Source organism: Phalacrocorax carbo, chromosome Z, assembly GCF_963921805.1.
Source record: "Phalacrocorax carbo chromosome Z, bPhaCar2.1, whole genome shotgun sequence".
NCBI classification, from domain to species: domain Eukaryota; kingdom Metazoa; phylum Chordata; class Aves; order Suliformes; family Phalacrocoracidae; genus Phalacrocorax; species Phalacrocorax carbo.
The window spans coordinates 40,791,599-40,805,965 of record NC_087548.1 but is presented as its reverse complement, the minus strand read 5'-3'; the positions used below and the strand labels follow the sequence as shown (position 1 = coordinate 40,805,965).

At 43.0% G+C, this 14,367-nt stretch overlaps 1 protein-coding gene across 3 annotated transcripts in view; it reads right to left on the bottom strand.

Moving 5' to 3' along the window:
- Positions 1-12,963, bottom strand: part of APBA1 (amyloid beta precursor protein binding family A member 1) — a 115,911-nt gene extending 102,948 nt beyond the window's left edge. For 2 of the 3 annotated variants that reach the window (XM_064438269.1, XM_064438271.1), the window contains exon 1: positions 12,686-12,963. The gene's annotated coding sequence lies outside the window, so the exon portion shown is untranslated. The remainder of the gene's footprint in view (positions 1-12,685) is intronic. The other variant, XM_064438270.1, reaches the window with a different exon arrangement.
- Positions 12,964-14,367: the final 1,404 nt, after the last annotated feature.

Here is a 14,367-nt window from a genome sequence, read left to right as displayed (position 1 = left end):
CTGCTTCTGCCAGGGCTTTTCAGTTAGGAGGTAAGATTATTCCCCTTTATTAACAAAAGAGACATAACATTTCAGTCCTCTACAGTTATTAAGAATCACTCCTATCATTTGAACATCCTTGTGTTATTCATTTCAAGACAAACAACCCACGTTGTAAGAGACACCAAACTAAAGCAAAGATAAGAAGTTAAGCTCTTTTAAAATGAAGAGCTTTAATGGCAAGTTAAGGCTCTTCATTTTAAACTTGCTACTAAGATTCTAACATTACCTTTAACTCAAGTCCCTGTATTCCTTGATGTCTCTTTTTCATAGGTCAAAAACTGACAGAGTGAAATCTTTCTTACAAGAGACATTAAAAACCACTAACCTTGCACTTCTGTCATACCTCAATTCAAAGAATTGAACAACAACAACAACAAAGACCCTGGTTTTATTAATATAGAAACAAAATGTAATTTTCAGAGAGTAGACTAATAATGCTATTTCTGCTCAAAATTACTGTAATTCTTTTCTTTACAACATAAGGTTTACCAGGTAAAATGGAGAAAGTTTCCTTCTGATATCCAGGAATGCATTTGTCCCCAGTGAATCAGTAAAACCATGCAAGCCCTTATATAAAGCAGTATTCAATCATACCAGCAACAATGGGGTAACTTCCTTCACTAACTGAACACTACAGAAGTGTCATGTCCTTGGTATGCAGATGATAACAAGAGAAAATGTGTCCATGCCTGTCACAATGAGGCATTCTATCTCTGTAGTTCACTGAGCATCTTTATTAGGCTGGTAGAAGAAAACCAGATGCCATCTTACTCATGTACATACAGATACCATCCCAACAATACATTCAGCATTAAAAATAGACAAACGTAAAACTGAGAAAAATTTCTTTCTTTGACTGTAAATTCACTAGGCCAAAGAAAATGGAAAGACTTTCCCAAGGTCTGGAGTATCAGAGCTATGAGAACGGTAATCACGCGCTGCCAAGCTTTTAGCGTGAAGAGACAAAGATTTATTTAGATGCTGTGGACTGTGAAGCTGTTTCTATCACAATGGTGAAGCATCTGCCAATTTTTAAGCTCTAAGGTTTTCCCATTAACCCCATCCATGATTATCCTACAATTTCCAAGAAATGAAGTTATTTTTGTCTGAAACATATGTTTCTAGATTAAATGCACACCCAGATACAAACTCACACAAGTCTCTCCCCTGTGTCCTCCACAGGTTCATCAGATCCGGTGCAAAGGCATTTTTTCTAAGCTCGATCCCTTGCAGATAAAAATCCACTGTTACATCATTGCTTTTTCTTGGGGAATATGCCACACATGCTGGGAACTCGTGAATGGGGATACATTTAGAAGCAGAAGAATTAGTCTCCTCAGGACAAAGAAGAACAAGCGGAAAACATGATGACGTAACTTACAAACTACACACAGATGGGAGGTTAGAGAAAAAAGAAGAGGATTAAATCCTCACCACATACAATTCAAAGGCATTTAAAATACAATGTACCCACAACAAAACTAGAACAGATACACACCAGATGCAAAATAAAATGTGTATTTGAGGTTACCTTCCAGACCTTGTCACAAGCGCCATGCACATGCAGATAGAGCTGAAGGATGACAATGCTATGCCTTACATGAAAGAATTCAATTTTCACATGCTACACTTAGGGACAGGAAAAATAAAATTATAACTAGCACACAGGAAGGTTTCCTCTGAGGTACCTGGGGCTGAGACTGAAGAATCTGCGATCATAAAGATAATCCTGGAAATACAAATAAAGGACTGCTACCATCCTGGGTCCCCAGACAAAAACTGTCAACAATACCACCACCATCTCATAAAATGCAAATTGAAATTGGTTTATTTTTACTCTGTGCTTGCTTCTGACACTGAAATGCCTCCTCACAAGTGAAAGTGTCAAAATTCTCATCAGTTCTCTGTGTCAGTGCTTGGTAAGCTACAAATATCAGCAAGAACAGATCCGGGAGCCACTAAAAGAGAATTCAGAAACCATTGCCTGTGGGGAAAATATATCACAGCTGAAGAGTAACAGACCAAAAGACTAAATTTCTAAGGCTTTTGTCTCTCCTCAGCAGAAAATGGCTTCCAGATTTGCACCCTTGAAGCTTAACATGTTGATCCATACATTTGCTCTTTAGACAGGACTGCAGCCAGATTTGCTCTTTGGATATCAAAAGCATGGTGGAGATCTTTAGGGGGATTCCTTCCTCTTGGTAAAAAAAGTTCGTATTTCATGAACAATGTTCATAAATAGCTCTGGTTATGGGATCTTAGGGTGCCTTCAACAAGATTCAGTAAATAAACAAGTGTACAAGAACTATAACAGTCTGAATATATAATATTCAGGTGCAACAGCAGGTCCATTTTATACTGTGTGCTAAGTCCTTGTTATATATTTGGCATTGGCTTGGTTACAGCAAGTATGAGATAACTCAATAACATGCTGTGTCATCAAAATGCACCATATGGATGCCCCAATTACACAAAGCCTCCTCCCTTCCCCACTCTTCTTCTCCAAATAGGATGTAACTTCTAAAGAGCAATAACAGGCACCAACATGGAAAATCCTATATTGATAATTACTTACCTACTAAAGTGTAACCACTGCTCCACTTACTTTAGTCAAAACTAACTGTCAAATTTGGTCTTGATCTTGAAACCATTTACAAAGCTGCAGTGCATACAAGGCTTCAGGAAGGGCTAGTTTGACCAGAGTGAACACAGAACTATGCACAACTGAAAGTCTCAGGCAAGTTTGATTTTTTCCTAAATAATCCACTCCTGCCACCAACCTCGTGCAACCTCCACTGACACTGCCTTAACAGGTGACCAATACTATTTTGCATTTTCAACATCCCATTTTGTCTTCTTAGGGGGGAAAAAAAAATTAACTAGACTCCTGTTTTTCCCATATTCTCCCCCCTATGAATACATGTCACCTGTAAACTGCTACTGCTGGACAGCTTGACCATAGGAGTGGTTTCTTCCTCACTGGGTGGCACCAGTGGAAAACAGATGGGTTTCCAGTGAAGCTGCAGTGACACACCTCTTCTCTGCAAGCTGAATCTTCCTTTCTAAAACCCAGCAGCATTTCAGCCAGGTGTCCCAGGCTGTCAAACTAAATATGAATAATTACAGGTGACTTCACAGCACACTACTTCATACTTGAAAGATTTAATGACTTTGTATTTGCAAACACATCTTTTCTCCCTACCATGAACCCCCTCAGGTGCCAGGTGAAGACCAACAAAATCCCCCCAAAGACTTCATTGGATTCTTCTCAGAGCCATTAAAGCAGTGAGTTTTATCCAGATTACCAGGTATGCCTGCTATTCAGCGCCTCACTACATCTGAAAAGCCAACACAAAAAAGATGCCACCGAGGTTTGCATACTACTATGCCATAATAACTGTGTGAGTTATTGTGAAAGGCCGTGAAGCCACAGGATTCCTGTTATACATCAGTGAGAGGGAAAGTCTTCAACAGGCAGAGTAAATAAAGTGACAGTAGATGTACACCTAGTTGGAGGAAGTTAGTCTTTAAGGGGGTTGTGTCTGAGTTTTTGACACACTAAGCATTAATAACTGAGACATGGAGTATTATAAAAATTGAACAGTAACAGCTTTTTTGTGTACTGTTACTAAGTCCTTGCAGTTCATAAGATTACTAAACCTTCAGACTGACTTTAGAAGTACCTTAACTGACTGAAAAAATACCTTTCTCACATCACAAGAAGCCCTGAATTATTCAGCCCCATCCTGTGAACATCTTTCTGGTAATTCCACCCTCTAGTTTCAGACATAAGACACCTGCAAAAGTACAGTACACATCCCTCAGTGTTTCCAATGTCCAATGGCCCTGAAGTCACTGTTCAACACACTCTGGCATTTGAAAACACAAGGCTCTCGGACAGGCAGCTGAAAAAGTCTTCTTTTTCCAAATAAATGAAGTGCAGTTTCTTAATAGAAAAGGAACTTTTACCTTACTGGTGTTTGTGCTCTTCTGTTATCCAGAGCATATCTAGTGTATGTATATAAACCTGCACCACAGTGCCTGTGGGTGCTGCTACTTACAAGACCATAATGCACAGTTTAACACTGCAGATCAAAATTGAGTTGTGAAATGCTCAGGTTTCAACATAGTTATATACTGGAAGGAGGGGAAAAAAAATCAAAAATATCTTTGGACCTCTACCTAAGAAGTCATTATCTTCATGGATAAAGATGAAGAAAAAGTAACTTTAAAAAAAGAAAATTGCACACCAGAAACACGACATATAAAAATTGCCTTTGCTCCATGCACAAAAAAGTTGTTCACCACAGTTTTAATTCCTAGAGAATCACCAAAAAGGGAATAATTTTTGGGGTAGAGAACTTAGTACTTTTTTGAAAATTAACTACATGAATATTAATTGTATAAAAGCTAGGACTGTACTTTTATTATTTTATTATTACTTTTCATGCAACTGCATTTCCACATTGCCATTCGGTTCAAAATGCTTCTACTGGCTATCGGGGGTAACTTATCCTGAGGGGTTGTCTGACAGACAACCAGATCTCCTCTGGGAAATGTTTTGTTATTCCTGGTCAATGACAGCTAACAACTGGATCCCAGGGACACAGGCACTCTCACAACCAGTGCAGCAGAAGGCAATAGGTGATGCTCCGTGTCACCTGCGATAACCAACATGACCCAAAGTATTACACATTACTGAGACTACTTTTTATCTAAAATAAGCAGTGATAAATACCCAACAGGTGGGTGTCAGGATGATGGGTCTAAGCTCTTTTCAGGGATGCCCAGTGACAGGACAAGGGCCAATGGGCACAAGCTGGAACACAGGAAGTTCCACCTCAGTATGAGAAAAAACTTCTTTCCTGTGAGGGTGCCAGAGCAGCGGCACAGGCTGCCCAGGGAGGTTGTGGGGTCTCCTTCCCTGGAGACATTCAGAACCCGCCTGGACACAGTCCTGTGCCCCCTGCTCTAGGTGTGCCTGCTCAAGCAGGGGGGTTGATCTCCAGAGGTCCCTTCCAATCCCTACCATTCTGTGATACATGCAGCTTATAGACGTCCTAACCAATTTATTCTTCTCTTCTCCTTCCAGCTTACTTATTTGGCTTTCCTTGAGATAAAAATTTTGCTCAAGAGGCTGTGATATCTTGGCTCCAAACCCAGAAATAATCAAGTCAGCAGCTAACAAGCAATACTAGTTCTTTCTAATAAACTAGTTAGATTTTAATCCAGAACATGTTTCAATGTATTGTATATTGAAGCATTAAATGTGCGTAACTCCTAAAATTGTTTTAGCTGTTACTTTAGGAGTTGAACTCCTAAAGATATTTTTTCTGTTGCCTTAATTACCTTTAAATTTACATTCAAAAGCAGCTTGACCTAAGCTGAAATAAAGACATTCAGTCTTTAGAGTTTTCTTAGGTAAAGAAATAAAAAGGTATGTGAGTGTGTTAAGTCCCTAACTCAACTTGAGCTGTAACTAAAACTGCTGATTCCAAAATTGGTTTGGCCCAAAGGATACAACGCTCAAAATACAACCCTAAAGCCTGGATGTTGAAGCTAACACAGAGCCGATGTTTTGAAGTACAGTGCTGTCCCTTCTGACCCATGCCCAACTCCTTGCCAAGAAAGCATCAAGCTCAAATGTCTCTCCCTTGCTCCTCACAGCCCTAGCACAGCCCTGCAGGACGCAGCTTTCAAGGACTTTGGGGTTTTCTCATTGTTATGAAATAAAATTAAGCATGGCAAAACCTGAATGATGTCATGGCAATCTCTTAAGTGGATTACATTAATCATTTATGAGCAAGCAAAGATAATTCTTGAGCGAGAGCAGAACCCTGAGTTCATCCCTATTTATCACCCTGTCAGCTCACCGCAAAGTTACTGGGGGAGATTTTCTTCATTAGGTAAAAGGTAACTGCAAAACACATAATAAGTAGGAATGCTGCTTAATAAATCATTCATTTTTTAAAAACAGTGCTCTAATTTTTAAACTGTTGCAACATAATTTAACACAAAAATATGTTTTCTAAACTTCTGGAGGTTACTTTTCTCCATTTTGATCATCTTAAAAAATTCAATTTAAAAACAAAAAAGAAAAAATTATCAGGTCACTGGATAAACTAATCCAGCAAATACACCCACATTTCAGCCCTTTCCTGGGCAGAATGACTACCAGAAGACAGACTTGAAATCCACTACCCATCAGGAGGTAATCACTGTTTCCCTCACACAGTAGATGCTCTTAACCCCAACACTCCCATCACCCCAACAGCACCGGCAGAGCAAGCAGCAGTCTGCGTAGTGGCTTGGCCAGCAGAGGATGAGGGCAGGTTGGAAGAAGGCTTGCCTCCAGCAGCCGTGCCTCATCCCCATGGGACGGTAAGCAAAGCCTTCTGCATGCTCTTGTGTGTGAAACCCAGGAGATGCACGGCTTTTTGGCGCCTGAACTTCATGGTTTAGTTAAGCCAAGAGCTACCAGCAAGGCATGTGCAGCCCTTGCCTTAGTCACCCAATTTGAGTACAGCTTAGACCAGGTGGCATGTAGGGATCCTCTCCAACTCAAGTAACTCTGTGATCATAAAAAAGCTGGTGTGAGAAAGCTGTTAAGAAAAGAAAAAAAACCCTCAGCTACCCACACACGTCACACAAAACATACCAATCCCCTCTTTCAACAGTGGAGGCAGTACCCACTCTCCCAAAATTCACCTGAGACAGCCAACATATAGAAAACTACTGATTTTGTCTGTTCATTGGATTTTAAGAATGTTAATTAAAGCATTCTACTTAAATTAGACTGGGGAGGACCGAGAAGCTTTTACCCTCTGCTTCCTTCTCCCACTCTGGCAAGAGCTTTTTTTTAGATATTACTCTCAGTTGTTCTTTTAAAAATGTTTTTCTAATTTAAATTAGTCTAAAGAAGAGTTATGTTTAAGATTTCCAAAGCACCAAGCTTTCAAACACGATCAAAGTCCCATCAGAATAGATACCATATAAATACATGGTATAGGTAACACTGTCAGCAAGCCATTGCAACTCATGTATCAGAATAAATTTTTAAAATCCATTAAAATAACCTAAGCATATGTTAGGAAAAAAAGTCATATTCATACATGCTTTAAATCTTTCATTATGTTCTGGGTTTTTGAACTCCTCCTTCTGTTTAAACATACCTTCTTTTACCTAGCCCCTAAGCTCTTGCCCACCCAAACACCAATTTTTGAGCAAAATATGTTTCTTGTTAAAAAAAAATAAATCTGAACAACCACCGGAAGAGGAATGATCAGAAACCTTTTCTCTTATGTACGAAAATTAAAATAATTGCAGAGAAAAAAAAAATTATTTATTCAGGTCAATATAGGGCACCAAACCTGTATCTCTTATTTATCAATCAAACCAGTACCTCAACCACACACATACAGAAAGGCAGTTCTTCCCCTGGATGGTTACATCCCCAGCATGGAAAAAATAAAGCAAAAGCAAGTTAATGTAGGGTAGTTTCTCAAATGATCTTGGTAGCAGATGGCCAAGTTTTGTAGACTTTGTGGCTGTGCTGTCCTTGTGTCTTCCTGATCTGAGCTCATCTTTTTAGAGTTGGAAGTTTGAATATCAAGTTCATGCACGGATGCCCTTAATACATAAAAAGGGTGCCACAGAGGTTCAGAGAGTTTAATTAGTTGAAAAAAGAAAATACCACTAAAAGGATGCAGCCTAAATTCCATGGATGTGCTGCTCATTTGTCACTTTCACCCACAGACTTCTAATGAAGTCTCTCACTCCCTACTCTCACATTTTCCTCAGACAAGTGACAAGGTGGTCACCTTCTTATGGAAAGTAACGTTTATTGAAGTGCTCATTAAAAAAAGAAAGAAGCAAGTAATATTTAATCTCTGGCTTATAAGCAAGATTTGGCAGACCAAACAGATAATCCAAGAATATCACAGAATATCTCCTCCTCCTTTTGCTAGGCAATGGCAAAAACAGAGGCTCCCAGCGTGGTCTACCTCACCTAGACTATTTATCTTTTAAAATACTTGTAATCCATTTCTTTCACTAGTTTCCCTGCTGCTTATCCACAAACAGTTGCTTATACAGGCTTATTGGATGATAGAAACTTCTCCCAGCAAGTACTTGCAATTTGACAGAACACAGCACAGGGAACACCTTGTAGGGCATGATCCTGTAAGGACAATACGGTGATCCAGGTGAGATGCCACTTTCCCAGTGGCATTTCCTTATTGACTCCTTGGAAACAGATTTGCACTCCCATTCCCACTCCTCCCCTCATGTCAAGATGGACCCTCTCCAGCAGAAAGGTTCTAGTGGAAAAATACTATCCTATGGTCCTAGAGTATCCTCAGCTACGTCCTCTACCATCCACAGCTGCCATGTACCTGTTATTCTGCTGCTGTATTTATTTCTTCAGAATTAGAACAGGTATTATCATCACTATTTGCCCATGCATGTGAAAGCACTGAATAAAGATGTTTCCCTAGGCCCCTTCAGTAAACCAGCAAACATGCAGCTTTTCTAGAAAAACACAGTCTCATGCAGTGGAAACAGAAAAATACCATCACACTGTTCTGAGCAGCTGGCTTATCAAATCGATCAACACTATGAAGCAAAAACAATCAATCTGTTTTTCAGAAACCTTTAACCCCTATACAATACATATTACATGCAATGTATCAGAAATAAATGACCAGAGAGTTGTTTGCTAGATCTCTCATTAAGCAGGAATCTTCACCTTCTGTGAAACCAGAAAAACATTTAAAAATCCATTACTGGAACATCAAGGTTTGACTTAAACCTACAGTAATAGGATCTTGTTCAAAGTTAAGCTTCAACTAATCAAGCCACATTGCCTGTAGACAGCATGTATTAAACTATCTGAAGCATCTCTAATTCTATTATTATTTATTTTTTGAGCATAAGAGAAAATGTCTGATTCTTCTAATTCATAATCTCATACAAGAAGGGGCTTTAAATCATAACTATAAAAGTTTAACTATTGCTTATCTCTACTGCCTAATATTTATCTATGATGCAAGATGATTGAAACGAGGAGTCCTGTAGCCTCTCAAAAAAGGACAGTTCCTCATAAGGACAGAAACTAATGATTAGCAAGGAGGCCCTGAATCTCCCAGCAAAGGACAAGTTCTTGATAAGGACAGAAACTTGTCTCAAGAACCACCTTAAACCAACCTTGCAGTCCGGTCAAGAACCCAGAGTAACCCAGTCTGCGCAAAAACAAGGGGTTACTAGTGGTGAAGAAGAGGAATAGTCATCCCCACGACTCCCTGCCACCACCACCAGGAGGCACTGCACAACAGCAGTTGGGAAAGATTTATGGAAATGACTCCTTTAGGCTCATTTTAATACAAAGCAGGGAAAGGTCATGCATATGTATAGGCATATTGGGAAACCTCATGTGTATGTAATGCTTTACTGTATAAATCCAAGACTACCACTCTGGAGCGCACGACTTTGGTGGGACTACCCCCCATGCTGCCCAGCGCTGAATAAACATACCTACTTTACAGTCTTACAGATTGTGGAGTCCGGTTTCCACACATCACATATAAACCCAGAACAGCTATGATCAATAGCAGACAATTCACGTGCCAAGGGAAAAATGCTGAATCTGGTCTGAAGTGTCTAGGCCATGAGATGCAAGTTAAAAGTTTTAGCTCTCTCTTTGATTTTTCCTGTGTTTTGCCTATTTGATGACTCTGAAGTTTAGTTTATAATTTCTTTTCTTCTTAACGTCATCATTAGTTTTGGATACTAACCCTAAGCTCACATACCTGCAGTAACACCACAGAACCAATGCAGTGTGTATTTTCCCAGACACCTTTTCTAGATTTACTATTAGTTTTTCCTGTTTGTTTGCCATAAACACTACCGCACACTGAGACAACCTAAAGCCAAACAACAAAACCACTGCAAATGACTACCCACATTGGCCTCTTAAAAATACAAAATAAGTAGCTAAACAGGAGATTCTGTTTCTTTGCACCCACGTGTCTTTCATGTCTGCTCTAGCACAGTAGGCACTGCTTAGAAAAAGGAAAGGTTAACTGTGTTTCAAAGATGCACATAATCCTCATATCACAGGCCTTCTAAGTTTAAGAACATAAGCACTGTATATAACTGTGACTTAAAATGGTATTGATGAGGTCAGAAGCCAATTCCTGGTCCAATTAAAATCCATTCAAATCTCATATGCAAAGAATTCAGGTTTCTGATTAGCGTTGCTTATTAGACACATGACACAAAGTTTAGCCTCAAAATCAGTAGACCCTGATTTCAAAGTGTTATGGAGTTTTTACATCCACACAGAGTAAAAACAATATTCAGGCTTATCTTCAAAAATCCACACCCACTTTCCCTGCTCCACAAGAATAAAGGCACAACAGACTACACCAAGATTTTTATCTCTGTCATCCACCACGCCACCATATCCAGCATCACAGAATTTCTTCTAAAGCATTACTTCCTATGATTTAAACACACAGAGGAGGTTTTAACAAATAAAAAATTGGGAATGCATTTGCACTCTTCCCAATAAGTAAGGAGTTGCAAACTTATCATAAACAAACAACTGAAATTATATTATTAACTCAATAAATTGTGAAAAGGATTTTATATTAAGTAATCAAAAAGAGTTCTCCTACAAAGCTTTGGTGTCTCTCCCTCCTCTCCAACACATCATAATTATCTTTCTCTCCACCTGGATGCACCAAATCACCTTTCCAGCATTCTTACATTTTATAATCAAAGGGCTAATCTGTGAATACCCTTATTTTAATAGCCTTCCAAAAGGCTGGCCTTGCATCTGTTAGAAGACAGCCAGTTAGTAGCCAGAAAATTTGCTATTTTACGTGAGGACAACGCCTTCATGTAAGATAAAAGTATCGCTTCAAGCTACAACTAGAAACATCCAAGAAAACTTAGACCAATGAATTATACAATTCATACTACACAGCCAACCTTGAACTGGTGTTAACTTTGTAGAAATCAGTTTGGCCTAGAAGCTCATACATCCCTCAATCTCAGATCACATTTTCCAATGAAGGCAAGCTCCCTTTCAGTCAACTTTACATTTCACTCATTAGACATCCACAATGTCCGTCCCAAGGTGCATTAGCAAACTAAATTTTCTGCTTTTGCAGAGTTTCCTGTGGTCTTCCATTATTATTATTTACTGGACACTTAATTTTTCAGTACAAATACAGGCAAATGCACAGAATTAAACAGTAACTGCTCTTCACTCCCAAGCAGCATTTCTGGGCAGTCTACCCTTCCTCTCCCCACCACCGTTAGAGCAAAAGGCAAACATGCATCTCACTTCTAGATATCTGCATACCACTAAAATGTAGCACCTAGACAATAAGCACATTCTATGTCACTGTTCGGGAAAATCAGTCATCACATGCTTCTTCCAGTCATGGGCTGCAAAGACAGGTGCAGCAGCTCCAGATTTTAACAGCAATGCAGCAGAACCTGGAGTACTATGACTGGAATATTTTCCAGGACAAGTTGGTTGGGACCCCACCGGTCACAGTCGCAGAGCAGATGCAAAATTGCAGCCACCTGGGTGCACTCTTATCAGCTGGGGTAACGTGATGTATGTCCAAGACAATAAAAATGTTACATGCCCGATCTGCCCTACACCCACATTAGCTCACTCTTAATATATGCAGAGTCAGGCAAACATCACTGCCTTCTAGTTCCCCAGCAGCTATGAAAACAGCCGGATCTGCAACACGCTCTCTAAAGCAAACCGCAATTCCACAGCCCAAAAAAGCTACAACGAAGGAAAGCAAAAAGACGTTGTGGTTTTCCAGCATAGGCCCAAGCTCCCACCTCTCTTAAAAGGCAGATTCATAGATGATGGCAATAAAACAAGTCTTGAGAAATTGCTCCCTTTAACACTGATCTTTCCAGAAAGCAGATGCAGCACATAGGGCTGCATTGACCGCGACGGTGATCTAGGCAATCGGTATATCAAACTGCTTTTCCGGGAAGAAAAGATCAAGACGCCTTCCCTTTCCTGAAACCAGGACGTGATGGTAGCAGATGCCGCCTCGCCCCCAGCCCGGAGATGGAGAGCAGAACAGGCAACCCGCTGCACCGCACAGTCCTGGAAGATCCGGGCCCCGTCGGGTCCCCTCCTGCAAACCAGGGCACGGCCAGGGAGCCCGGCAGCACCCCGGGCCAGAGAGGGCTTTGCTCCCCGTCCTGCTGCGACCGCGACCACTCGATCGGCGACTGCAAAACCTCCACATCCCCCCCGCCCCCCTTCTCCTTCCCACCATGGAAATGATGCTGGGGGGTGGGGATCAAACCCAGCAAACCAGCGCATCAGAGTATGCACAGCTCCACGCAGCATCCACGCAGATTCCACGCAAATCCCACCAACGTTAAATACAATAATTAAACAGATAAAATAAGCGGACGCAGGTAATTGCCCGCCGGAGGCTGGAGCCGAGGCGACATCCATGTCGGTGCTGCTGCCGCTCCCCGCCGCCTGGGCAGGTGCAGGGCAGGGCCGCCCCGCTCCCTGGACAACCGCCGCCCCCTGCCCGGGCACCCACCGACCCATCCGCGGTCCTCCCCGGGGGACGCGGCCCCTCCGCACCTGGTGCGGGTCCGCGCCGCCTCCTTAGCAGGCCGGGCGGCTCCAGCGGGGGCGGCCACGCAGAGCGGGGCGAAAAGCCCAGCAGCCAGCCGCTCCTCCCGCCGCCGCCGCCACCATCTTCCTCCTCCTCCTCCTCCTGCCGCCGCCGCCAGCACCGCCCGGCCCGGCCCCTCTCGCTGCGCCGCCGTCCCCGCCTCAGCGCCGCCCCCGCCGGCCGCGGGAGGCGGGGTGGCCGCGCAGGGCTTTGCGAGCGGGTGCGGGCGCGACTCTGCTGCGACTGCTGCCGCGGGGCGCGGCCGGCACCGCGGAGCGCCGCCTACCGCCAGGCGGTGCAGAAGCAGCCCCTGATGAGGGGAAGGCTGTGGATGTTGTCTGCCTGGACTTCAGTAAAGCCTTTGACGCTGTCTCCCACGGCATTCCCCCACAGAACATGGCGGCTCATGGCTTGGAAGGGTGTACTCTTTGCTAGGTAAAAAACTGGCTGGGTGGCCGAGCCCAGAGAGTTGTGGTGAGCGGAGATAAAACCAGTTGGCAGCTGGTCACAAGGGGTGTTGCCCAGGGCTCAGTTTTGGGGCCAGTCTTGTTTAGTATCTTTATCAATGATCTGGATGAGGGGATCAAGTGCACCCTCAGTAAGTTTGCAGATGACACCAAGTTGGGTGGGAGTGTTGATCTGCTGAAGGGTAGGAAGGTTCTGCAGAGGGACCTGGACAGGCTGGATCAATGGGCTGTAGTCAACTGTGTGAGGTTCAACAAGGCCAAGCGCTGGGTCCTGTACTTCAGTCACAACAACCCCGTGCAACGCTACAGGCTGGGGGAAGAGTGACTGGAAAGCTGCCTGTTGGAGAAGGACCTGGGGGTGCTGGTTGAGAGCGGCTGAACATGAGCCAGCTGTGTGCCCAGGTGGCCAAGAAGGCCAACAGCATCCTGGCTTGTATCAGGAATGGTGTGGCCAGCAGGAGTAGGGAGGCGATCGTGCCCCTGTACTCGGCACTGGTGAGGCCGCACCTCTAATATTGTGTTCAGTTTTGGGGCTTTCAGTACAAGAAGGGCATTGAGGAGGGTGTCCAGAGAAGGGCAACACATCTGGTGAAGGGTCTGGAGAACAAGTCTTATGCGGAGCAGCTGAGGGAGCTGGGGTTGTTTAGCCTGGAGAAGAGGAGGCTGAGGGGAGACCTCATGGCTCTCTACAACTACCTGAAAGGAGGTTGTAGCGAGGTGGGTGTTGGTCTCTTCTTCTAAGTCACTAGTGATCGGTTGAGAGGAAACAGCTCAAGTTGTGTTAGGGGAGATTTAAATTGGATATTAGGAGAAATGTCTTTACTGAAGGAGTGGTCAGGCATTGGAACAGGCTGCCCAGAGATGTGGTGGAGTCAACATTCCTGGAGGTGTTCAGAAAACATGTAGACGTGGCACTTCAGGGCATGTTTTAGGAGACATGGTGGTGTCGGGTTGACAGTTGGACTTGATGATCCTAGAGGTCTTTTCCAACCTTAATGATTCTATGGGTCTGATAGAAGGCTTAGCACCCTCTGAGGTGCCAGCTCTGGCATGGGTAGTGCGAAGCAAGGGAGGAAGGGTGGCATGCCTCCTGTGGGCACCTGCCTTTTCTGCTCACCTGCCCTTTTGCACAGGCCCATGGCCTTGGCTCACTCCAGGAGAGAGGAGCAGGCTCCTGCCAT